Source organism: Astatotilapia calliptera, chromosome 16, assembly GCF_900246225.1.
Source record: "Astatotilapia calliptera chromosome 16, fAstCal1.2, whole genome shotgun sequence".
NCBI classification, from domain to species: domain Eukaryota; kingdom Metazoa; phylum Chordata; class Actinopteri; order Cichliformes; family Cichlidae; genus Astatotilapia; species Astatotilapia calliptera.
This window is the reverse complement of record NC_039317.1, coordinates 2,059,953-2,086,616: the sequence shown is the minus strand read 5'-3', so window position 1 is coordinate 2,086,616 and position 26,664 is coordinate 2,059,953. Positions and strand designations below refer to the sequence as shown.

The window sequence follows — 26,664 nt, the reverse complement described above, 5'->3', positions numbered from 1 at the left end:
TTTCTGAAAGTCTCACATTTAGGGCTGCTGCTGGCCATTTGCGTTCCCTTGGAGAAATTTGCAATGTGATTATATACTTAACTGACTGTTGTGGTCCTGGGTCGGTGACCCAGTGTTTTTGGTTTTTGTACTTTTACTTTTGATTTCATAATGGTTTGTGACTGTTTGTGTTTTGTGTTTTCTGTCCTAGCTCCCTAGTTTCGTGGTGCATCCTGAGTTCTGATTTTTAGGTTTTGTTATTTGACCTCCCAGAGTTAATTCTGTGGTCCCTTTGTTCTGTGTCATCTGGTGTACCCCCTCTAGTGTAGTCAGGTCTCCGTGTAAAGCCCGCGTCTCCGAGTCGGTGTCTTCACGTGTGTTTTGAGTTTCCTGCTTTATTGTGAAAGTCTGTGTCTTATGCCAGTGTATTCAATTTGCGTTTCCCCTGTCTTGTCTTGTCAATCGCAATCAGTTGTGCCTCCCTCCTGTGTGTAGTTTCCTTGTTCCCTTCTGTGTATTTATAGTAGAGATGGACCGATCCGATATTACGTATTGGTATCAGTCTAATACTGACCTAAATTACTGGATCGGATATTGGAGAGAAATAAAAAATGTAATCCGATCCATTAAATATCAAAAAAGCACCTCACAAAACTTGCCACACGGTGTAACTCGGCTCATAACCGTAGCACGTCGCAGCAGTATGCATCACCTGATAGAGCGGCTGTGTGTATTTGTAGCCTCGCTACCAAACCAGCATTTCATCTCCAAGGAAGTTTTCCCAGAGAGAAGTAAAGCAAGTGTGCAAGTTCATCTCTGAATGTTTGTAAAGCATTCCTGCGTTAAGCTTAACAACCGATATATGGAGCGACTGCCTCTCTCTCTCTCTCCTGCTGCTACTTCAATCATGAAACTGATCAATGATCAGCTGATCGGCTTTTCTGTCCCGAGTCCGTCTCTCGTTTGTTTTTGGCCCACTTTGCACCAGAAAGAGGAAACCAGCAGCTGAACAACAGCAGCACATTTAAGCTTGATCAGCTGTTGTTAGAATTTATTTAATATTACTTTCTACTCGAGGATCTTTTTCTACGTAGCTGACGGCTGGTAACTGTGCAGGGGCGGATCTAGCAAAGTTTAGTCAGGGGGGCCGATAGGGCATGAACAGGGAAAAGGGGGCACAAAGACAGACTTTTGTTTCTTATTCTCATTTAAAATGTCGAGCTTTTAATAAATAATTATCTGACACACAAAGTTTTAATTTGATGTAAAATGAATAGAAGTCCATTACTGTATATAGTGACTATTAAGTCTAATATATATACCCTAGTAAGCTATAGTACTTTTTCCTTTGGGAAGGTACCATCTGTGCAGTCTGCAATTTTGTTGAAGAAAGATGTTGAATCTATTTAATATTTCTTGAAAAATAATTGATTTCTGTGCATTTTTTTTTCACACTGCATCAAATTAAAGTTGATTACATTGATTAAGCATCATGAGGTGGAGCGTGAGGGGTGGTTCCCTATTTTTTTTATTTTTTTGTTGTTGCTGGGAGTTGGAACCCTATTAGTTAGGTTGCTTAATATTTACGCTAAATACTCCTTAAAATACCAGAATAGGGAGGATGGTGTAGGCTTAAGTTTATTAGATTGATCAGTATTGCTGAACTATGAAATATTTTTTGCATACAGGTATAACAGAATAGCTTTAGTGTAGTTGTTGTTTTAAACTTGAGTATGAACTTATACAAAATGCAGCAAGATATTTAAAAAAACAGTTTTGTTGATTAAAAAACACTATATCGGATTCATATCGGTATCAGCAGATATCCAAATTCATGATATCGGTATCGGACATAAAAAAGTGGTATCGTGCCATCTCTAATTTATAGAGTTCACTCATGTTAGTTGCTAGTCCGTCTGTGTTTCTTCCCCACCTGTTTCTCCCAGAGTCATCCATTCAGGTTCGTTTTGGTAGTCAGTCCCAGTTTAGGTCACCTTGAGGTTTTGCTTTGCTCGCCGTATTTCTGTTTGTGCCACCTGTGATAATAAAAGCTCGCTCACCTCCAAGCCAGTGCCTGCGTCTGGATCCTGTCTCTCACTCTTCACACGTCTGCCCCCCGCAGCCGTGACACTGACAAGTTAAGGCAGTCTATTACAATGAACTGAGATGAAGATATTACTTAAGACAATGCTACACCTATCGCAGGACAGAGTGACAGAGAAGCCTGTCAGCAGACAGTAACATACTAACTGGCTAGCACTAACGCTAGCTAAATGTGAATAGGATTTGCAGCCTATATTTAACTTTTCCCCTATCAAGCGGGCCACCCGTGCTGTTGACACTTACCATGAACCAGAGACCAGTGCTAATGAACAGCAGATTATGTTATCCTAGATAAAAATAAGAACTTCTTGTGCTTGCCACTCGTAGTCCACAATTTTGGTGATCAATGTCAGAACCTTTGGATTGACTGCAAGGTTTTTCTTAGACGTGTTCCGCTCCACTTTGGGTTTATCCTAAGGCACCTGTCGAATGAAACACAACAACTTCATTAAGAAACTGTCAGGGTCCTGGGTCTCCTGACCCAGCGTTTTAGTTCTTTGTGATTTTTGTATTATTGTACTTGTGTGTGATTTATTCTATGGTTTCTAGTTTTGATCCCTTGCCCTTCATGTCTCTCTGTGTCCCCTCTGTTCTGTGTAAGTCTGTGACTGCATATTTGAGTTTCCCTCTGTGTCTTTTGGTTCATCGAGTCCTCTGCCTTACTGGTTATGTCTCTGTGTTTCTTAGTTGCTGTCTCCACCGTGTCAAGTTCGCGTCTGTGTCATACTTCCTGTTTTACTTCGAAGGTCAGTGTCTTATGTGAATGTGTTCAGTTTACGCTTCCTTGTCTCGTCAGTTCTGATTTCCCCCAGCTGTGCTCTCCTTCTGTGTCTCATTCTCCTCGTTACTTCCCAGTGTATTTAGTCCCTGTGTTTCTCTGAGTCAGTGTTGCGTCGTACCCTCAACAAGCTGTGTGTGTTTTGCCTCTGTGTTGCCAGTGTTTTGTCTCCAGTTCAGTATTTCTGCTAAAGTGTTTTAGTCCACCAGCGTTTTTGTTTGTCTTTTGGTGAGTTTAGTTTAGTAAGAGGTTTTCCAGCAATAAAGGTGTGCTTTAAGTTGTACTTCTGTGTCTGAGTCCTGCATTTTGGATCCACCACTCCTGCTTGCCTGCCTGCCACACAGCCAACCATGACAGAAACTGAGGACTGGACTGTATGTTTTTTACATCTGCAATAAATCTAAATGTAGATTGAGCTTGCTTTTGAGTGTGTGTTTGGACATACAGGTCATTGTGGAACAGAGAGGTGATGCAAAGATGTTTGGTTAACCTGTGAGTCTTGCAAATACTGTTTCAGGGTAGTGAAACGTCTGTGAACATCTACTACTCCAAGGTCTCTTTCTATAACTTGACATGAGCATGAATCAAGGATATTTCAGAGACAGCCATCTGAAATGCAAATATGAATTATTTGTTGATTTATCAATCTACAAATCATCGCAACACTCAAGCATTGCTCAGTCTTATGCGTTTTAGCTGCAAATGAAAGGAGATCTGATGATTTGATTTGGATTGCATGACTTTAGATTTCACTGTCTCATCATTCTTATGTTTCAATCCATAAAATTGGCTGGTGCCGCCTTACCGTTGCAAGAATTCCAAGGTTGCTGCCTAGCCTACTGGATAAGAAATGTTCATGCAGAAGAGCCAAGCATCAGGATAAGTGCGTCGCTGAAATAGTGATATGGCCATTCACAATGGCCTGATCCACAGATAACATGAAGTGCTCGGCTGCCAAAGCTGAGTTTCCTGTTGTGTACATGAACAAGAGACAAGGGGACAAAAAAACAAGTCCACACATGACTCACACAACTAACTGCAATGTTACAACTAACGTATATCAATTACATACACTGGCATGCAGTTTGGGCCCCCCAGTCAACTGCAAGGTGTCCAAACTTTTGCTGTGGGCCTTTTCTGTTTTTTTAAAAAAAAAAAAAATATGAAAATGATTTTATTTAAAATTAAATGTCATCTGTAACTTTATGACATTTGGAGATTATTTCATCTTCCACTTGCTTAACAGTTCATATGAACTAAAATTTTGACCATGGGTGCCCAAACATTTACATTAAAGCACCACAACTGCGACAGGTGTAATCTTTTGACATCCGTAAATGCAGTACAATACTCACCTTTACACCTTACTGAATAAATTTGAGAACTCACGCCACTAATCTGCAGAGGAAGAAAAAAAACCTTATAAATCATGAAACCTGCCAAAATCCAAATACATGTCTGCAATGTACGTTTATATGTAGTCAAATAATTCGCCTCAGCTGCTTTAGTCTACTTCCTCTCCACAAAATAGAATAAAATACTTGTCTTATCCTTTACATGTCCATTACATTTTACAGGGCAAAGCTAGCACAGTGGGCTACTTCTATTTCCCTCACTTTATCACGCAGCTCATCTTGGTGCGCACGAGCTAGAGTGGAACAGCTCGCCTATTAGCTCTTAAGTTGCATACTTAATTTCACATTAAGTCAAATGCATCAGTGGCCGCTGTGGTTGCGGCCCCCCTAACGGGTATTAGCGCTCTAGAAACTATCCGCGTTGCAACTGCTGTGTTTACACGGTTACAGAAAGCTGGCAGCTAACAAATTAGCAAACAACAACTCTGCTAGCCAGCAAGCTAGCGGCTGGTCTAACTAAACCTTACACTGACAGACGACGTGCTTTGCCTTCATAGCTAGGGGTTCCATGCCTTTTACCGTCTCAGTAGACTACGAGCCATAGTGGCCAAGTTAATTCTACTAAGCTGAGTTTGATACACTTGTCTTGCAGCACTGCATGGATGATCTTTCACCAACCTCTCTCTTCCACCGCGCTTTCCACAGCCACACATGCAACCTTGTGGTTGTTAGTTCAAATTCCTCATGTCGTTATGTGTCCCAACATCCAATGGCATGTCACATTGTTTTCATGACCACGCCCTCACCCCAGGTGCAGAGGCCTATTTCTGTTCAGGAATGTTGTGAATACTTTGGGATTTATTGCAATTCCTACCTCTACATTTATTTTTTTTAAATACATAATTAGCACAGTGTGGCCGTGCAATGTTTTATATGGGGTTTTTTTTTCGTTTTTATTCCTATTAATTATATTTTCACTTTTTATCTCTGAATTATTGAAACAGAGCTAGATGACATTTTCAGCAAAATTATAATTCAAATACTCCTTTAATTATTAATTGTTCTCATTAATTTTTAGATCCTTTTATATATTTTTCCATAGTTTTACATTTTAATTTAACAGTTCAATCTTTCAAATAACGGACAAATATTTGTGAAAGAATGATACATTTGTGAATGTATTTTAACAATCTAAATATGCATATGTACAGAAAAATATATTTAAAAAACAAGAGAATTATGTTTTATTACATTTACAGTGATTTTATGTTATTTTACATTTGACATATAAAATCACATTCTATTTATATAAATGTAATGATATTGTAGAAAAACAGTACAAAACTGTAAAATACACAGTAAAATACTTTGATATTACATTTTTTTACAGTGTAAAGTAAAATAAGATATTACTTTTAATGTTTAATAATACCAACATTATTCATCTGTATTTCTCAGGCTATTATATATAACTACAATTCATCTTTATTCATTCTGTTACTGTAACAGACTTTGCTAATATGACTGGCTACGGGTGCTAGCTTGTCAGCTGCACTTGAATGTACAGGTAGATGTATCAGAGGCTGAACACCACAGTGCCAAATTGGTGAGATAAGCCATTAGTCAGTGTTGCGTTGACGTCTGGTTTTAAGGCCAAATTACCACTTTGTTTATGTTTATTTTTATTGAGCTTAAATGAGGCATAATTAATGCAAAACACTATGCTTGATGATTATTCATCACAAATGATTGTTATGGCATATGTTTGGTCTGTGACATATCAGAGTTACCATACTGCAGTCTGCTGTGCTACTTTACTGTGCTAAGCACACACTGTACAGAGTGCAACTCTACCACCTGCTGCAAATCTTAGTCCTGGAGTCCAGAACAGATTTATTTTGCCATCATCCAAACAGATAAACAGAAGATAAACAGTCCCTTTGTTTATATTTACTTCCTGCAGTCCTGTTGTAAAATGCAATGATTCTAATGTTGCCATATGGTGCAGACGCTTTGTGGCAGAATTTAATTTAAAAAAAAAAATCAGGTAGAGTATGAAGTCAATGGAAATCAACTGCAGTAACCAAAGCTTTTAAGCGGAAAGCAAATAAAGCACAGCTGACAGTGAAAATGTGGGGATGACGTGACTCTATACACAAATAAGGATGGTTGGGAGTGAAGGTGCGGTTCTTGGGGCCGGCTTGGATACCAACGACTAAGATGGAAGAGTTCTGAGGGCTGCCTGTAGTGAAGGACGATTCCAGACACAGGATCCCTCTGGAGGCTTGGGAAGAGGCCCACGATGACGAGTGGAAGCAGAAACTGTCCGGAGGCTTGGCAGGAGGCCGGCAACAAAGGTGGGGCAAAAGCATGGCAAAAAGGGAATAACAAAATAGCTTTGGAGCACTAATGATCTGACAACAAGTGTGAAAAACTAGGCAAAGCTGAACTAATCAAAAAGCATGGGGAAGGAATGTAAGCATGGCACGAGAGACAAATGACTCTCAACAAGAAACAGAAAGTACCATGGCAAACAGATACGAGAGACATCATGAAGGCCATCATGAACCTAGTACAGGGGTGGGCAATTCTGGGCCTCGAGGGCCGTGTCCTGCAGGTTTTATATCTTACCTTGGGTCAACACACCTGAATCACATGATTAGTTCGTTACCAGGCCTCTGGAGAACTTCAGGACACGTTGAGGGGCTAATTTAGCCATTTAAATCAGCTGTGTTGGTTCAAAGACACATCTAAAACCTGCAGGGACACCGGCCCTCGAGGCCTGGAATTGCCCACCCCTGACCTAGTATGAATAACTAAACCAACAGAAACCAGAATGTAATGGAGCAATAACCAAAGAATAAACCTGAGACAACATAAAGATGCAGAATACCCCAAAACTGTAAAACTAAGTAACAGGAAATAAAGAGAGTAAACAGCAGAAAGAATAAACATATGTTTGGTTTTTAGGTTCATATGGAGACTGACAGCTACAAATGTAAAGTTGCCAAACATTTTAGATTTTGAAACGGGGCACCGTCGTTGCACCAGTCCTGCAGGTTCAGGTCGAAATCCTTGCTGACATCTCATTTTCGTTTTACAACACAAGATTTCTGTCTAAATAAATAAATTAATCTGAGTAAATTCCCAGATGATTAAACATGCAACTATTTTGCTGGTAATACTTGAAATGAGTAAAGAAAATCAACAGTCTATTTATACAAGATAATTCATAATTTTATTGGAGGTTTATATAGGCTGGGTCTGATTATTGGGGGGGGGATTACACCCCTAACCCCCCTGGAAATTACGCCCCTGATATGAACATCAGACAGAACTGCAGAACAGACATAGTGCAGCCAAGTGCAGTATGAATGTGTGTGTGGTAGATGAATGAGACTTGTAATCAAAGACTTTGAGTGCTCAACTTCAGTAGAATGGGGCCATATTAGTACCAGTCCATTTACCATCGTTTTAAAGGGACAAATCGGCTCCATGCATGTGTGTAAAAGTTTCAGATGGTTTCAAAAAGAATATTGTGCATTTGCACATCATTTTATATTATATAAAAAAGAGTGTGTATACTTGTGTCTCTGCGAACTCAGTTTTGTGCATCTGGCCACAAATCTCTCAGAGCTGAACTACAAAATGACTGTTCACCATAAATAACAAAACGGAGCATCAGAACTGCATTTCATGAAACGTTTTTATTTAAATGACCTTCTTCCACCTTCAGCTCATAATGTAATGAAAAGAATGTTCACTGGATGTGAGTACCGAGCTAAAATCAAGGTCGGGCTTGGAAACAGAACATGCTAGGAGACAATAAGCTTGCTTGTCAGAGGAAAGAAAATTATCCAACCCAGTTGGCAGTTCTGCATCATGAAGCACTAATAGAAGCTCTGCAGATAAAGTTCAGGCACAGGTGCTAACACTTCCAGAGAATAAGGTGGAATAGATTTATTTTGGAGATTCCCAGTCAGACAAAATGCAGCTACAAGTGAAATGTGACGCTTGCTGGATACGGCATTAAATTAGCCCATTTTGTTTTTGCTCTTGCTCGCTTGCCAGGTTTCTGATAACATATCCAATATAGAGCTGGCAGCAAATTAATGGCTCCTGACATAATAAACAGAACTTGATACTGTTTGTTTAGCTTGTGGGTGTGAAAGCTATTCACTTCATAGATGTTGGCAACAGGCTTGAATTAATTTATGGACCATCGATATCTGCAGTAAACAGCAAAGACAACTGCAGTAAATATTTACACATTTCTAATGTTTGACCATAAATATTATCATTTGAAACAGATGAACAATTACAATTTGCTCTAGCATGTACACTTAATTAGTATGCTTGTACGCTGAATATTAAATAGATTAAATACTGTTGTCTGCCTGATCCTGGGTTTTACTTTGTGGGATGTGATTCTGTTTTATTGATTTGACTTTTTGATTGTAATCTGAGTTTTCTTTGTTTTTATTATCTTTAATTTATGTTTAGGATAAAAGTCCTTATTGTTTTGTCACTTCCTGTTTTATTTTGTTTTGTTTTACTTCCCTCATCTCTCTTGCTTCTGACCAGCTGTTTTCTGCCTGCTTCCTATCCTCTCCTTATCTTGTTTGTATATATTGTCTGCATTTCCCTCAGTTCTGCGTCACATTCTCCCTTTTCTCTCACTGCTGCGTTTTTCCTAATGTTTCAGTCTGTTTTGCTCCTGCCTTGCTTGATACTGTCTTGTTTAATCCATGAGCTGGCAGCAAATGAAACTAACTTTGTTACTAAGTTTCTTCTGCCTCCCGAGTCCTGCTTGTGGGTAGTGACAGCCACATGAAGCCGCGTGAAGCCTTGAAGCTTTCCATCCAAATACAATTGGTTCAAAAAAGGTTCATTTGTCATAGATTTATGTGCACACAAACCCCCCTACCGTTCAAAACCTTTATTGTCATTTCAACTGCTTAGTGATAATCTTTTGGCTGTCTTGCAACAGTGTCAGCATGGAATAAGTCACTGCCAGAAAAGAAATAAATAGTTCATCCGTGAATTTAAGTTACCCGTAGCAAATCTGTAGAGTTTTATATATATATATATATATATATATATATATATATATATATATATATATATGCCTAGATCAGGTGCTGTTGTACCAGTTGCTTGGCACACAACAAACACAGACATGAGTACTATGGCAGAAAGACATTTCATTATTTACAGGCTTATTATGTGTAAAACTTCATTTGGAGAGAACAGCTAAAAATGTTTCCATACAGAAGGAAATCCTTCTCCTTTTAGCAGACCCTGTGAAAACAAGCTCTGGACACCTCTGTGTCCAGGCAGTTAATGCGAGACAAATCCAGCTGCTTATTAAAGCTTTCTGGTTTGATCAGAAAAGAAAACATTGGTCCAAACACCTGAAAGTCCTGAAAACACATTGTGAATTCTTTCTTGAGTCTACGGATGTATCCGTGTATTTCCACAATGCTGATGCTGTGCTGAGCGGACAGCTGAAGCATTTGAAGTGTTGGAATGTGGAAATTTCAACATCGCTTGAAAAAACTGCCAGCTAGCAACGTCCCTCTCACCGGTAGGTTAAATGATTTTTAGCCAATTACAAGTTGAATCTGATAGTTGGGGTTGTTAGCTAACATACCGCCATTAAGAAGCAGCACAACTAATGTGTCTATGCGAGCTAATTTGCAATGTGCACTGGTGGCCTAGCCATTTATTTTGAAAGGCACCCTCTCAGATTAAATCACTTCGTGTTGTGCCATCAGTTAACCCTTCGCGTGCCAGCTGTGGCACGAGTGCCCAGGGCTGCCGACCCCTGCGCTAGCAGCATGGCCTTTTCACCTGTCTGTCCTCCACGTTCCTGCTCATTGCATCAGATGTTTAGTTACTCCTCTGCCTCCTTTTTCAGTAGTGAAAAAGTAGTGCACAATAGGGTTTCTTATGAGAGAGAAGACAAATACTATTTTCCCCACTCGGTGACACACCCGCCAAGGCTCAAAATCTGGTAATTGGTGATTCTGTTCTCAGACATAGACTAGAGACACCGGCAACCATAGTCAATTGTCTTCCAGGGGCCAGAGCAGGCGACATTGAAGGAAATTTAAAACTGCTGGCTAAGGGTAAACGTAAATTTAGTAAAATCATAATTCACGTCGGCAGTAATGACACCCGGTTACGCCAATCGGAGGTCACTAAAATCAATATTGAATCGGTGTGCAACAAAACAATGTGGGACTCTGTAGTTTTCTCTGGTCCCCTCCTCAATCAGACCAGGAGTGACATGTTTAGCCGCATGTTCTCCTTAAATTGCTGGCTGTCTGAGTGGTGTCCCAGAAACGATGTGGGCTTCAGGCTCCCAAACAGACAAAAACAAACTAAAAACCAGCAAAAAATGATTTAAACATAAAAAATCACAAAGAAAGAACAATACAGTATCCACGCTAACAAACAGTAAAACATTAGTGATTAGAACATGCTGTAGGTATTACAGGTACTGTGCTGCAGTGGTTTGTATCATATCTATCTAATAGACTCCAGTTTGTGCATGTAAATGGAGAGTCCTCTTCACACACTGAGGTTAATTATGGAGTTCCACAGGGTTCAGTGCTAGGACCAATTCTGTTTACATTATACATGCTTCCCTTAGGCAGCATCATTAGAAGACATAGCATACATTTACACTGCTATGCAGATGACACCCAGCTCTATCTGTGCAGGAATGTCTTAAAGACATAAAGACCTGGATGGCCGCTAACTTTCTGCTTCTGAAAATCTTAGAAATATGGTATCTAAGCAGATTCTTACTCTGGATGGCATTACCTTGGCCTCCAGTAACACTGTGAGGAACCTTGCAGTCATTTTTGACCAGGGCATGTCCTTCAATGCACATATTAAACAAATATGTAAGACTGCGTTCTTCCATTTGTGCAACATCTCTAAAGTTAGAAATATCCTGTCTCAGAGTGACGCTGAAAAACTAGTTCATGCATTTATTACTTCCAGGTTGGACGACTGTAATTCATTATTATCAGGAAGTCCTAAAAACTCCCTGAAAAGCCTTCAGATAATCCAAAATGCTGCAGCAAGAGTCCTGACAGGGACTAGAAAGAGAGAGCAGATTTCTCCTGTTTTGGCTTCCTGTTAAATCCAGGATTCAAAATCCTGCTCCTCACATACAAGGTCTTAAATAATCAGGCCCCATCTTATCTTAATGACCTTGTAGTACCATATCACCCTATTAGAGCACTTCGCTCTCGCTCTGCAGGCCTACTTGTTGTTCCTAGAGTATTTAAAAGTAGAATGGGAGGCAGAGCCTTCAGTTTTCAGGCCCCTCTTCTGTGGAACCAGCTTCCAGTTTGGATTCAGGAGACAGACACTATCTCTACTTTCAAGATTAGGCTTCAAACTTTCCTTTTTGCTAAAGCATATAGTTAGGGCTGGACCAGGTGACCCTGAATCCTCCCTTAGTTATGCTGCAATAGATGTAGGCTGCCGGGGATTCCCATGATGCATTGAGTTTTTCCTTTCCAGTCACCTTTCTCACTCACTATGTGTTAACAGACCTCTCTGCATTGAATCATATCTGTTATTAACCTCTGTCTCTCTTCCACAGCATGTCTTTATCCTGTCTTCCTTCTCTCACCCCAACCAATCACAGCAGATGGCCCCGCCCCTCCCTGAGCCTGGTTCTGCCGGAGGTTTCTTCCTGTTAAAAGGGAGTTTTTCCTTCCCACTGTCCCCAAAGTGCTGCTCATAGGGGGTCATATGATTGTTGGGTTTTTCTCTGTATGTATTATTGTACGGTCTACTTTACAATATAAATATAAATATAAAGTGTATACTCAATATAAAGCACCTTGAGGTGACTGTTGATGTGATTTATAAAAAAAATTGAATTGAACTGAATTGAATATATGTTTATAAATCACAACAGCACTCAAATAATTTCCTGAACCAGCAGCCAGGAAAATGAGAAAAAGCCTCACAGTACAGGCAGAAGTGCTGGACAGTTTGTATAGTGTGCAACAGTGTTGTATTAATATTTATGTTTTCAGGTCTTTGGGAAGACTGGAAATGTATTACATGAATACAGTCCATTTCAAATTACGAGGTAAGGCTGGCAACAGTATTTATTATATATTTTAATACATTTATCAATGTAACAGCTCTATTATTTAAACACGGAAGATCTGAGTATAATTGCAATTGCATATTTGTCTATTGGTTAATTTGGTTAAAGTATTCCTTAAGTGTATTCTGATGACATTTAAGATAATGACAGCTTTATCCTCGTAGCTGCAATCTCTCAAAGTATAGAACAAAGATAAAAACAGAGTACAAGAGAGTTGTTGTGGCTGACTTGCTTAAGCAGGTGACCCATATCCTTAAATACTACAGGGGCCTTGGTTCGACTCTGTCCTGGACCATTTCATGTGTGTCATTATTCCTTCTTCTCTTTCTACCATCCTGGCTGATATAAAAATTCAAACCAGTAAGTAGGCTGCCTTTAATTTTTTTTTTTTTTAAATAAGGTCAAGTACAAATCTGATGTTGTTTCAGTTAGACTGCTTTATAAAGGCATATAGAACAATACAGAAATATACAAAACAATAATTTGTTCTTTATTTATTATTATTTCTTTGTAGATAACAAGAATAAAATTAGCTAATTAAGTTACTTTCACAATATTCTTATTGATGCTAGTCAAACGAGAGGCCTACAGGAGGAAACATCTATGTTCAATGTCTGGGTAACAAATCTGAGCTTTGATTGTTATGTAAGCAGGGTTACACCACCGCATGTTAACAAGAATGGCAAGCCCCACGCCATTCTGTTTACCACTCCCAGCTCTGTCCGTGTCACGCGAACAGTGTGGAAGACTTCCATGCCTTGCATCCATGATTTGGAGCATATCAAGCTACACTACCGATGTTCCCTTTGACTCCATGCTAGCGCTGTTAGCTCATCGATTTTGTTTGCTAGCGACCGAACACTCCTCACTATAATAGACAGCAGATACAGCTTATACCACCTTCTCTCGTTAAGCTGTCTCAGCGTCTTCCTTCTGTAGTGAAGTAGATTCTGGCGTAGGATCTTACGTGATGTCCACGAATGCACCACTGACATCCACACCTTCCCAGCCGACAATTAGCAGGCTTATAAGAAACAGCTGCGCTTCACTACCAGAAGGAGGCATTTGGCAGTCTTGTCCATCCAAGGTGGCTGAGAGCATCAGGCAGCTAAGCGCTGCAGACCTCTCCAGGAAAGCTACTCAGTTTAGTATTGCCTAGTGATGGCCAAATGAAGCTTTCTGAAGCTTGTGTTGAAAAACGGTTCATTACTCGAAGACATCTGGTGGCCAAAAATATGAAGAGCAGCTTGAATCCACAAAATAAAACCAACTGCTTCATAATGACTGCCCACTCTACAGAGTGGAGTTCTGTCTGATATTGGACCGCCGTTGTGTTGCTTTGAACATATATTTTTTGGTGGTTAAAAAAATGTGCTGTATTTGGTTAATAAATAATTTTGACCAGTAAACTCTCCTTGTTTAAACATGCACCATGGTGTGGTCTTCCTTTGCTTGTGACTTCTTGATGTTGGTAAATACAATAATTGAAAAATACCACATTACATATATATACATATAATAATGTACAACACATTATGGAGTATGCTTCTGCTGTGAGGTCCTGCCTCCATGCAGGTATGCAGTTAATCACTAGACAGGTGTATTTATAAATAATATTATATTAGGGAAATTTTCCCAGACATATTTTTGACCTGGGGGTAGAATTGATTGTGAAATGGAAAAGGAAAATGCTTATGAACTTGCAAATGAAAAACATGATGCATTTAAGGTAACCCTTTTTCATTTTTATTTAAGAAGAGAATTTGTTCCACTGTGCGATGGCCGAACCTGTTCCTTTTCGTGGAGATCATTTCTCCTGCATTAAGGAAAATCCCTTCACATGGCCCAGAGGAGGCTGCAGTGCAGCGAGACTGGTAGAGATGCAGTTATACAGTCTACCTGGGCCCCACAAACTATCAGCTAAAGAGAATAAATACATTCAATTGCTGCACATTTGGCAGACTAACATTTTAGGATTAATTAAACAATAAAATATATATTTTTACAACATTACATGTAAAGAGTCAAGTGGAAGTTTTTCTAAAGTTATTTAATGATATTTATATTATGGAAGCAGATTTTTGACATTTTACTTTTTTCCCGTTTTCAGATATAATAAACACGCACAAAACAAAAGCAAACGGCCAGAACACAAAGCTGGAAAACCCACCCGATTGACCAAAATCAACTCAAAATTCTCCCACACAACAGAACCTCCTCTATTCCTCGCTGGCTCCAAATCTCTCAGTGGAATGATCAGTGGTTCGCTTTCTGTCACCATCAAAACACTCCACAAATCCCGCGAATGATTCACTTCCTTATAAACCATTGAATCAGACACCGAAGCAGTTAGGCTCTAAATGAAGCTTCGGACGTCACTGATCACGTGACTCTGGCCAAACGAATCAAGCTTCGACACAGAGCTTCTGAAGCAGTGTGTTGATTTTTTTGACACACGCACCGGAGCTTCAGCTTCAAGCGGGCCATCACTAGTATTGCCCTTTAGAGCAGGGCCGGCCCGTGGCATAGGCCGTATAGGCAAATGCTAAGGGCGCCGTCCATCAGGGGGCGCCACGCCAGTGCCACAAATGTTGAAAAAAAAAAAAAAGTTGGTACTATTATTTCTAAATACAAAAAATAATCCCACATTAATTAAAATGCAAAGTAAAGCTTATTTAATAGAAATATTATTTGTTACAACATTACGCCCCCCCTCCCCGCACGATGCGCCCCCTCCCTTCCCGTATCATGGTTGCTTTTGGACGTCACCACATCAAAAAATCAACACAAGATGTCAAAACGGCCAAAACTGTCAGGTGGCCAGGGAAGAAAAAAGAGAAAAGAAGAGGAGGAGAAACGAGAAAAAGACAGAGGTAGGTAACGTTAGCCTACATGAAATTATTTGTCTGAATGTGATAGTAACCTAAATTTTTAGCATTAAGCTAATGTTACATGATTCGCTAATTGCTAATCAATAAATAGCTAGTTAACTGTTTTAACGTCAGTTAATATTGTGGAGGGGGCTAAATTGTTATGGAAAATAATAATGTAACGTTAGGTAATTACAGTACTCCCACCTTTCCCACCATTCCTCATTTGTATTCATCTTTTAAGCAGGTGTTTTTTGTTTACATTGTTATTGCCTTCTGGTTAGCTAACGTTTACCCTGCAGGTAATAGTCACTTTTCCACCCCTGTATATATTATAGTTGTAAGCCTAGTTGTTAAAGCGCACATCATTAATGTTAATTAAGCAATATCACATGAGAGGGAATGCTGTTTTTTAATATGAGCACTGCTGTGATTCGGTCAAAGATAATCATAACATAACATTCTCATATGATATTATACTGTTACTTTGCATTCTGCCATTCAGCATTTCACTGTAATGATGACAATAAATTGAATCTAATCTAATTTGCATATCAGTTAACATCATACATATATCTCTTTGGTTTTTCATTTATATTGCGATGCTTTCATAACGAACAGTACTTTGGGGTGTATTTGTTTTATGTAGGTCTTTTACTAATTTAACGTTTTATGCTTTCTTTTATTGTTTTAGTGGAGGTGCGGCCGCTTGCTGAGGGGCTAGGCACATGAGGTGGAATCCCCTCCCCGATGCATGCGAGTGTACACACCGGGCATAGATCGCACCATTTAGAGTTTAGTGTGAGTGAGGTCTGCAGTGAACTCACACGGGTGAGTAATTGGTGGCACCCTTGGGCACTCCTCCCTGTAGGTTGCCTCCTTAAGTGGCCGGTCTCCACCATTTTGTTTAGTTATTCTTTTAACATGTTGTGATTGTTTTAGGGTAGCATCGTGGTAGGGAGTCTGGTCGTTTTGTTAATAAAGTGTTTTATCTAATTTGCCGTCACAACCCAGCTACCTTAGGTGCCTTTTTGATTTTATAATTCTGTGTTTAGTAGTTCTTAAACTTTGATTTGTAAACTTCCTTTGTCTCACCTCTGCCGTTAATAACGAGTCTGTGGGCTTTGGTAGCCAGTGCAACACTTACATTAGAAGTCTTTCCTGGGGTGTAACGCCCTCCCCCAGGTGGCGTTGTCAACATCTTAGTTACCGTCCCCGGTTATTCCTCATCGCGACACCACACTTCTTCTCCTCTTTTGTCCTCCACTTATGCATCTGGTGTGTTTCTTCAGCTTTCAGCCAGTACGTCCGTGAGTCCGCTTTTATTACGAGAGACGGTAACACAAATGTTCACATTGGATTTAACAAGAAAACTTTAAAACTAGAAAGTGAGACCAGTGTAGTCGATGGAAAAATGTTTCCATCGACTACACTGGTCTCTCTTCTAGGAATCAGTTCCAAGTCTACACTTAAGATTGGGCTTAAAACTTCACTTTTTGATAAAGCTTATAGATCATGCTGGATCAGATGACCCTAAACAAACGTTCAGAGATTAACAACCGATATGGAGTGACTGCCTCTTCTCTCTTCCTCTCCTGTTGCTACTTGAAATCATGAAACTGATCAGCTGATCGACTTTTCTAGTGCGAGTCCCATATCTCTTGTTTGTTTATCGCCCACTTTATGCCAGAAAGAGGAAACCAGCGGATAAACAACAGCAGGATTTAGGATGTTGGCGGGCAGTCCATACGTGGAATATCACATACAGAAGATACAGAAAATATGGATCAGAATCAGCATACTTTATTAATCTCTAAGGAAATTATGTGGGTTACAGTTGCTCCAGTACAGAAACAGACTAGACTATTTAACAATACAATATGTTACAGATTTAAGAAATAGCACAATATACACAAATCACTCAATAATAAATATCAAGGATTGACAGAGGTGATTACAAGTAAATAGAGGATAGCACTGGCCACAGCAGACTCGTAGAAAATCCTGAGCATTGTCCGACAGATGTTGAAGGACCTCAGCCGCTTCAGAAAATGGAGACGACTCTGGCCCTTCCTGTAGAGTGCAGTGGTGTTTTGGGTGAGATGGGTTGCAAATAATATGTAAGTTATAGACCGTTGTAGCAATCGATCATAAACGTCTTACAGTGTAACAGATGTCAAGCTAAAGAGAGAATTCACAAGTTTAAGGGTTTGTAAAGATGAATTGCCACCAAGCGCTGCTAAATTCGTGGGCCCGTAGTCCGTGTCAATCGTCGTAATGAACCAGAGAATTGTTTCATGTCTTTGTGGTTTAGAAGGATTTAAGCTAACTACTGAGAGATGCACATGAGATCAGCGAAAGCATGAGGTTGTGGTGTAAACCTTTGCTGAACAGAGTCAGTGTGTCATGTCATGAGATGCTTGGGTAAATGAAAATGCTAAACTAAATGTAGAGTCAGGCTAAGCTACCTGCGCTAATCCACTTATTAGTCTGTACAGGTATTTTTGGGCTAAAGCCGCACTGTATATTTCCTGGATAATTAGAGGAAGTGTAAATTGCTTGTTCATTCTAATAAGAGCGAATACAGTAGTAATATATTAAAAGGCATTTATTTGAAATGAATCTAGTTTGATAAGAACAGTTAATAAAACTGACAAATAGAAAAAACAGTAGTTGAAAACAGAGTTCATTGTGGTATTCGTCCATACAGTAAAAATGCATTTTTGTGATTTATTCAGTTCATGAAAGTGATGTATGTGGATATAACATTGTATAAATACAGAGAAAGTAATGTCATTGGTTATAATCAGTGTTAGGAAGGTTACTTTTAAAATGTATTCCATTACAGATTACATGCCCCAAAATGTATTCTGTAACGTATTACGTTACTCGATGAGAGTAACGTATTCTGAATACTTTGGATTACTTAATATATTATCATGCTTTTTACGACTACGTGAATGTACTATTGCTGTGATTTATTAATGTTACTGAAGGTCTGTGGCTCCAAACCGTAGTAAAGGGACCTCTGGCTGATACGTCGGGTTCGTGTCGGCTCGCAGCTGAAAAATACCTGTACTTTGTTGTCTGGGTCGACTTTGCTAGCGAGAGACAGAGAGAGGCGTTGAAAGGCTGCTGCAACAGAGCTTATTGTTTTCGGAGGAAAACACGAACACGGTGTACAGTCGAGTCTTAACAGCTTACTCACAGCTGGGCTCGTCAGGCTCTCTTCTTGGCTGCAGTGGTTATTATTATATTTACATGCTTCCAGCTCCTGTTTTTCCTCGGTGACAGCTCCTACTTTTCCTTTTTCTCCCTCCTCGCTCACAGACACATAACAGGTATGGCAGTCCATTCTCCCTGCAACACGGACTACACTGCCTATGATGCTACATTCTTTAGAACTATACCTGTAGCATTCTGCCTGTTAGCTTAGCACAACAACAACAAAAAGGTGCTCTCTCACCTGAGAGCGCGTCACCCTGTAACCATGGCAACCGTAACGCTGCTGCCTGGAACAACAGAATATGTCAAACAAACCCAAACAGTCCTGACCGGCCACAATATGAAACAGGAAAGTACCGCAGTGTAATCCATTTATTTCAACAAAGTAACTGTATTCTGAATACCACCTTTTTAAACGGTAACTGTAACGGAATACAGTTACTCATATTTTGTATTTTAAATACGTAACGGCGGTACATGTACTCCATTACTCCCCAACACTGGTTATAATAGGAACCGTTTCAGCACTACTGGGGGCGATCGTGGCTCAAGAGGTGGGTGTTCGTCTTCACCTACCGCCTTCATTACTACTACTACTACTGTGGTTTACAGTGCCGTCAGTACGTGATGAGGTAGTGTACAGACCGTGCACGCAGTAGCTCCTGGTAACCTGCCATTTCTCTGTTTTTGCAGTTTCTGCAAAAATACATGTGCTGCACAGGAGATGAGTCAGCCCATCATTTTCTACAGTGTAACATATAGTTTCCAAATATTTTGAAACTACTCAACTCAATTATAGAATATTTTCCAAACATTTTTAAGAACTGTAACTAGTCTTAGTTATTATTAGGGTTATATTTTAGATTCATGGAAGTACAGTTCCTGCAAATCTCAAGAGTCAACATCTCACACAATAAAATGAGATAAAAGCTTTAATAAGATGTTCATGGTAAATCTTCGTCCTCCTGTCAATTATTCTGACTGAACTCAGTCACTTTCACCGGTGCTGCTTCCCTGAAATTTAATTTCATGCAGCTCTCACCATGCACTATCCTTTGGTTACGCTACTGCTATTAGATTTACATTGTTACAGCTTAAATTTGAAATGATTCAAATCTAATAACTCAACTCACATCCTTATAATATTAATGTGACGGGCCTTTCGGGCTTGATCGCATACCACTGCACTGCACAAATTAGACATTGTCTTAACAGACAGCATGCATGTATCATCTTTAGACAGAATGTGAGGTAAATTTTGGAGGTGGGGTGATTCACACAGGCACACTCCCACACAGAGCAGATTTAGAACTAGCTCATGCCTGTAGAGCTCGGACAGACACTGAACAGTCATCAGACTGAATTTTTCACAGTGTGTTTTATGTTGGACTGAATCAGTAATAACTGAGTAGGAGGCTGACAATGCTGTAACTACATGCAAATATGAACACATACCACCTCCTAATCCTGGACGAATTCAACTGGCTCCCATTTGCACATTGCAAATTGTATTAAGATCGTACCTGGACATAAAAACACACAGTGGAACACTATCAGTCATGGACTGGCCTCCCTAGAATCCAGACCCCAACATTAATGGAGCCTTTTATTTCTTTATCTTGGCAGATAAAAAATAAATAAAAAGCAGTCAACATCCAAAAAAGAGCTTTGAAATGTCCTTCAAGAAGCTTGTAGAAAAATTCATGAAGACCACTGGAAGAAATAACAAGTGTGCTACAGACTAGTGATGGGAATTCTGGTTCTTTTTAGAGAGCTGGCTCTTTCGGCTCTTCAGGTTGTTTTGTTGCTTTAATTAATTTATTATTAACAACAATATAAAAATTACGCACGAAAGGAATTACTAATGTAGAAAAAAGTGGTTTTATTTATGTTTATATATAAATATATACGGTGGCCCCTAGAGACAAAGCACGCACACACAGGTGCTCTCTATTTAGTCATTAGCACTCATCAGGCAACGTCTATGTGCAACTGACTGCACTCATACCAAAGGGGGCTGAATAATTACGCACACCCCACTTTGCAGTTATTTATTTGTAAAAAATGTTTGGAATCGTGTTTGATTTTCGTTCCACTTCTCACGTGTGCACCACTTTGTGTTGGTCCTTCACCTGGAATTCCAATAACATTGATTCATGTTTGTGGCTGTAATGTGACAAAATGTGGGAAAGTTCAAGGGGGCCGAATACTTTTGCAAGCCACTGTAGATCACTTAAATTACACAATGGGAAGCATATGTGTATTATGTATTCAAATAATTAAAAAAATGTTCATGTACCTGTTACTACCACACACCAAATCCAGTGTTTTCCTGGCTTGTGTAGCCACGAGGGAACAAAAGCTCAACACTGCGCCCTAGCATCCTGGAGCACTTCTGTTGTGTTTTGTACGTGTTTTGGAGTTTTTACGTGTTTTGAAGTTTGTATGTGCTTTGTCTCTAGGGGCCACCGTAAATATACTTTTATTTATTCACTCCACATAAAATGTAATAAATAAATCATATAATACAAAAATCAACTATTCACATCTCTACTTTTAACTATTTAAATTTTCAGCTTTTTCCTTTTACAAATTTAAAGTGAAACAACACAAAACACTGCAAACCACAACACAATTAAATATAAATTAAAATATGAAAACAAAAAGAAGTTGCATATTCTCTGTCATATGGACCTGCATGAATAAACTTTCTGAATCCTTTATCATCTGCAACTGAAAATAGTTGTGGATGATTACTATACCTTCCTAATGTGACGATGTTGTCCCTGGCTCTCTCTCTCCCTCCCGCTCTGTTCCTGTGCTACTGAGTGTAACTATCGCCCCTCCCCCCTCTGCCCAGCACAAGGCTGGCATGCTGAGTGAAGCGGGAAAAAAGTGCGAGAGAGAGGGTGAGAGAAAGGGGGGGAAAAAACCCCAAAAACCCTCGGCTTCCAATAAGGAGCCGGCTCGCGTCGTTCACGTCAAAGAGCCGTTTTGTTCACGACCGACACATCACTACTACAGACACAAACACTTCTTTAACCTTTGCTTTGACATCTAAGGTCATGAAAGGTCACAAAGATCAACTTTAAAAAATCATGTAGGTGTTACATCAGTGTCCATTCTTCCTACAGGCGCACTGTGTTTAACCATTAGTCCTTCCTATTTAACAACGCGCGAGCATATATAGTGTATGCAGTCTGTGCATCTGATAAAAAGAAGCCAAAAACTTTAAGCACCATGTCTGAAATAGCAGATGCAACATGATGTGTTCCCTCTCGCTGATCAATGACAAACCTGTAAAGACCTAACAAAAAGAGTGGAACAGTATCTCTGCTGTATCAAGCTTCCACCGCCTGAGTCACCCGAGGACTCGTATGGAAGCAGTCGAAGATGGTGCCATCAAGAATGCTACAGGGGAACTTACTTAACTCTGTCATCCAATTCCAGCAAACATATGTGACGACTCTCAGAGGATGGGTTTCATTAGCTGTCGCAGTCACAGTCAGGATAGAAGCAGCCATTAAACTCAAAACTAGTCTGCTGTTTGTTTCTCCAATAACAACAGAAACATCCAGAAAATATGGACCCATTTGCTGCCCTGCAGGATTGAAAGGATGTCAAATAAAAATGTTTCAGTTCTGAGGTATCCATTGTAGCCACTGCATGGGTGTGTTTGAATATGGTTTTTGTTGACATCTATAGTTGTTGGTCCAAAATACTGCTATGCTTTTGGGCTGGATGAAACATGCTCATGTAGCAGCAAAAGAAAAATGCTGCTTTTGCAGCGCTTTTCTTTTTGCAAGTGTTTTCTGAAGTTGCAATCCGTTTGGCCTCTCAGGGCCACTGTAGAAAGAGGCTATAAAACTTTGTGAAATAAAGCCAGTCGATGTGTTGAGTCAGGGAAGCTCACTTCTGTCCAGTGACAGTAAACCTAGGGTGCGTTGTTTAGGGTATACTGAACCAGTGTTATTGACCTCAGAGTCTGGGGGCCACAGTTACGAACGCTCTATCGCTTTTTCGTTTTCAGGCTCGTATGTTGGACGACCAGCAAGCCCTGATCACATGACCTCAGGGACCTGCTGGGGATGTACGGATGTAAAAGATCTCTGATATAGGTTGGTGCTTGTCCATGTAGAGCCCTGAATGTCAAAGTCAAAATCTTGAAGTGGATTCTGAATTTTATGGGGAGCCAGTGCAACTGGATCAGCAGAGTTATAACGTGAGAGTATTTACAAGACTTCGTCAGAAGCTTTGCGGCAGCATTCTGAACAATGCTGACCTCTACATCGGAGAGACCAAACAGCCACTTCACAAGCGCATCGCACAACATAGAAGAGCCACCTCCACAGGACAAGACTCAGCAGTCCATCAGCATCTAAGGTCAAAGGTCACTCTTTCGAGGATGCCATTGTTCACATTTTGGACAGAGAGGACAGAGGGTTTGAAAGAGGAGTGAAAGAAGCATCTATGTCCACTGTGAGCGACCATCTTTGAACAGAGGGCGGGGCTTATGACACCAACTGTCTGCCATCTATAATCCAGTTTTGAGTTCCCTTCCCAGACGCCTTAACGCCCACTCACATCCTGGGCCATCTGACCTCAGGAATTCGCATGATAAGGTGGGGCCAGGTTTCACAATGAACACACCCGAAACTCTGGCTGATTGGGACCCACGCCCAGTTTCACACCTTGGCTCAGGCGATTAGAGGATCATCAGGGGTCCTTTTGTCCCTCTGTGGGGGGAAACTCCCACTAGGTTTATATCTGGGACTCTCCACCATTTGACCTTAGAACTGAAGAAGCTTCTCGGATGAGAGGTGAAACGTCTTCAAGCAACTTAAAGAAGTCCAGACGCTTTTCTTTCCAAGCTCCTCAGACTACGATGACCTGGATGACTGAGAACCTTCACAGAAATTCTGAACAATGTCATTGAAACTTTCTTTGAATTAACTCTACCATGGATGGCTCATGCACTGAGTGAAACAACACATACAATGTGAGAATGTAATCAAAATGTTCCTTGTAATTAAAGGGAAAGTGTGATTTTTAGGACACACTCAAGCATAACATTAGCTGGAATAATGTTCAATTATTACCAGCTGTTGTTCTTTAGCTGGCTCGCTGTCACCGGTCTGAAGACAGGAGTCGCATGTCTGGTCCGCTGTCGGTGAGTAAGCATGTTTATGCACATTTTGTGTGTTAGAGCCCTCAGTTTATTTCAGGAGATGCACCACGAGGTGAGGAGGAAGAAGATGAGAAGGAATGAATACATAATGAGAAAAAGATGATGAAAATATATACGTACAATCACAATGGTCACATTTGAAATAACTATTTTTGATCTTTAAATTAAAAATGATTTATAAAGCATGCTACATGACCAGCAGTGTTGGCTTTAGAGATGGCATGACACCACTTGTTTATGTCCAATACCAATATCAATATCATAAATTTGGATATCTGCTGATACCGATATGAATATGCAGGCAGAAATCAGCAAACTGCCGCATTTGATTCCCAAAGAGCTATGAGCTGAAAATGTGACATGTCTTAGCATGGTGTGCCGTGTATCCTTTAAAAAAAAAGACAACATGGGTCCAAAGACCAAAGACTCCGTCTCAAGATTAACCGGACACGAAAGTCTTGTTATTAAGAAAGACAAAGTAATATAGCAAAAACCGGACATAGGAAATGTGAAACGCACTCAGCACATCAATTGATCCCTTTATTTGTCACTTTAGGCTCATGAAACTGCAATAAACGGTAAAACTTACCAAATATGCATCTGCACAGCGCTGTGTCTTTAAATACCCTTTTTTGCTTTGTCTGGTCCTTGCCCCCCCACGTGTCTCATGTCTTAAATGTGTATGCAAGTGCTTGTGTGTTTACTTCATGCAATTGATGATAGAAACATGTCATTTAGTTTTCCCTAAAGCCTGATTTTCAAGTCATACAAAGAATACACCAAAGTATTTGCAGTACAAAGTATTTCTATTCCCTTTTGTTGGATATTCATTTGTTAGTTCTTGTAACTGCTAAAAGTGTTTACTAGTTTTTGCCTGTCAGATATATTTGTTATACCATGTAAACTGTGTAATTCCAAGATTTTCAAACTTGCCTTGTAATAGTGGCCTCACAGAGTCTCTGGAATCTACAGAAAAATCGCAACAAGATGACATTCAGGAGTATAAACTGGTGTTTTGAAGATAAGAGTACAAGAGAGGCATTGTGATTCAGCGTTAAAACTATTTTAAAAGCATACCATCTATAGGGAAGACATCGACATCAGACTCTGCATGCTGGGGAGATCGCAAAGCTGTGTCGGTTTGTGTGTTGTGCCGGAGTGGCGAAAGCTGGGCGGGGCATTATGGTGCCTGCTGTCAGTGGGCTGGGGGGCAGACTGTGGAGTGGTGAGGGCTGTTTAGAAAAAGATAATTTATTGAAAGAATACAGACTAGTGATGGTAAATTTGATTCTTTTTACCGAATCGAGTGTTAATGAGTCACTCACCAAAGTGAATCGGATTTTTTGAGTCATTTGATTCACTGAGTCAGTCGACCAGAGAGTGCAAAAATTTTACATTTTCACTCAAACTTAATTTGTTTCCCTTTTCATGTAAATCCCACTGCTAAGATGAATGATTAAAAACAACAACAAACTATTTTATAGAGAAAAAAGAGCAAAAACATTTCTAAAATTAAGCAACTTCCTATCAAAATTGCTTAATAAACATTTATTTTGTTTATTTGTATTTTATTAGTATTTTCCTTAAGTGTGTCAAATATATATTTTCTCATCTAATTATATGTCCACTGCGCTGTGAGCCAGGGGGCGGTAATGCGCCTTAACATTGGTGGCCAACCAAGAAGAAGAAGAAGCTGTGAGCCAGGAGGGAGTGAGTGAGTGATGTTAGCATGTTAGCAGCGCGATGCTACTCTGAACCGAGGAGCTATTTTCTTGATGTGAGCTTCTACTCAGGGTTTTTTCTTCCAGTTCAGAGCAGAAATGCTTTTGTTACGAAACTGGTTGTTGTTTTCCCCCCACAATATTAATTATAAGCTAGATATATTTCTACTAATGGAATTAGTTTGCTAACAGCAACAGGGATGAGTCAGTGAGTCAGTTGGGCTTGTGAATCATTATTCACGAGTCACTAAAGTGATTCTCGAGTATTGAACGATTCGTTCACGAATCGAACATCACTAATACAGACAACTTGTCAAAAAAGTTTCCTTGTGTCAGACACAGATATGTACAAAGACACTGGACAGTATTTTATTACCTGGTATTTTCACTCGAGGGGCCTTTTTTGTAGGCTGCTCATCCTCGGAGTCCATATATGTGTACAGGGGATTTGGCCTAAAGAAAAGAAATTAAAAACGGTCTTAAGTAATTGTAAATGTGCTTTTGGCATATTTTTTCCTAAAGTCTGCAAAGCAACTGGGCTCTCAATATCCTGTTTAAATGTCTCTCCTTAACAATGGTTCGTTGCAGTGCCAGGTTTTTCAAAATGCATTTGTAGCTCATTCCCAGCCTAAAATTGTCAGGGATCTGGGTCTGAGTGACCTAGAGTCCCTGAACAGTTGTGGACTTATTATATTATATGTGTGTGTTCTGCACTGCTGCTGTTCCTGCGTTCCATGTTTGTGTATTGGCAGGTGTGTGTGTGTGTGTGTGTGTGTGTGTGGACGCGGTCGTGAGGCACCTTCAGGCCTGGTGGGTGTGGCCCTGCCAGCTGACCGGTCACACCCAAGGATCCTCACACACACCTGGCGCCGATCAAGCCTCGTCGGAGGAGCTACAAAGCAGTGTGGCTGAGAGCTCCTCGACGCTGGATCGTTGAGCGAGTACCCGTCAGTGTTCCCAGCAAAATCAGTGAGTGCGAGTCTGTCGCTTTGTAGTTGTGTGTTAACGGCTTCCTCTGTGGATTTTCCAGCAGGAGTGCGGGAACGGAAGAGCAGCGAGCACAACTTTCACGGGAGCGGAGACACAGCACGGGAGTTGGAAACTCACGGGGATTTATTGTGTATTGTTTACTTCACTGTAAATAAACGCACTGCATTAATCGCACAGAGTTCTGCATTTTGGGTCCTCCTTCCCCACACGCCCACGGTCTGCCGACCATGACAAAAATAAAACTCAATCATACTGGCTCTGTCCACGGTGTATTGGTTTAGCCTACTCTTATGCTTATGTCTCTACGCAGCT

General features: G+C 40.2%; 1 long non-coding RNA gene across 1 annotated transcript; it reads right to left on the bottom strand.

The window, feature by feature from the left end:
* Window positions 1–1,845: 1,845 nt before the first annotated feature.
* Window positions 1,846–4,933, bottom strand: LOC113008320 (uncharacterized). Its single transcript, XR_003270008.1, has 5 exons — window positions 4,894–4,933; window positions 4,216–4,258; window positions 3,666–3,829; window positions 2,326–2,504; window positions 1,846–2,109 (listed from the first exon to the last, which is right to left on the bottom strand). It is a non-coding gene; the product is annotated as an uncharacterized LOC113008320 (long non-coding RNA).
* Window positions 4,934–26,664: the final 21,731 nt, after the last annotated feature.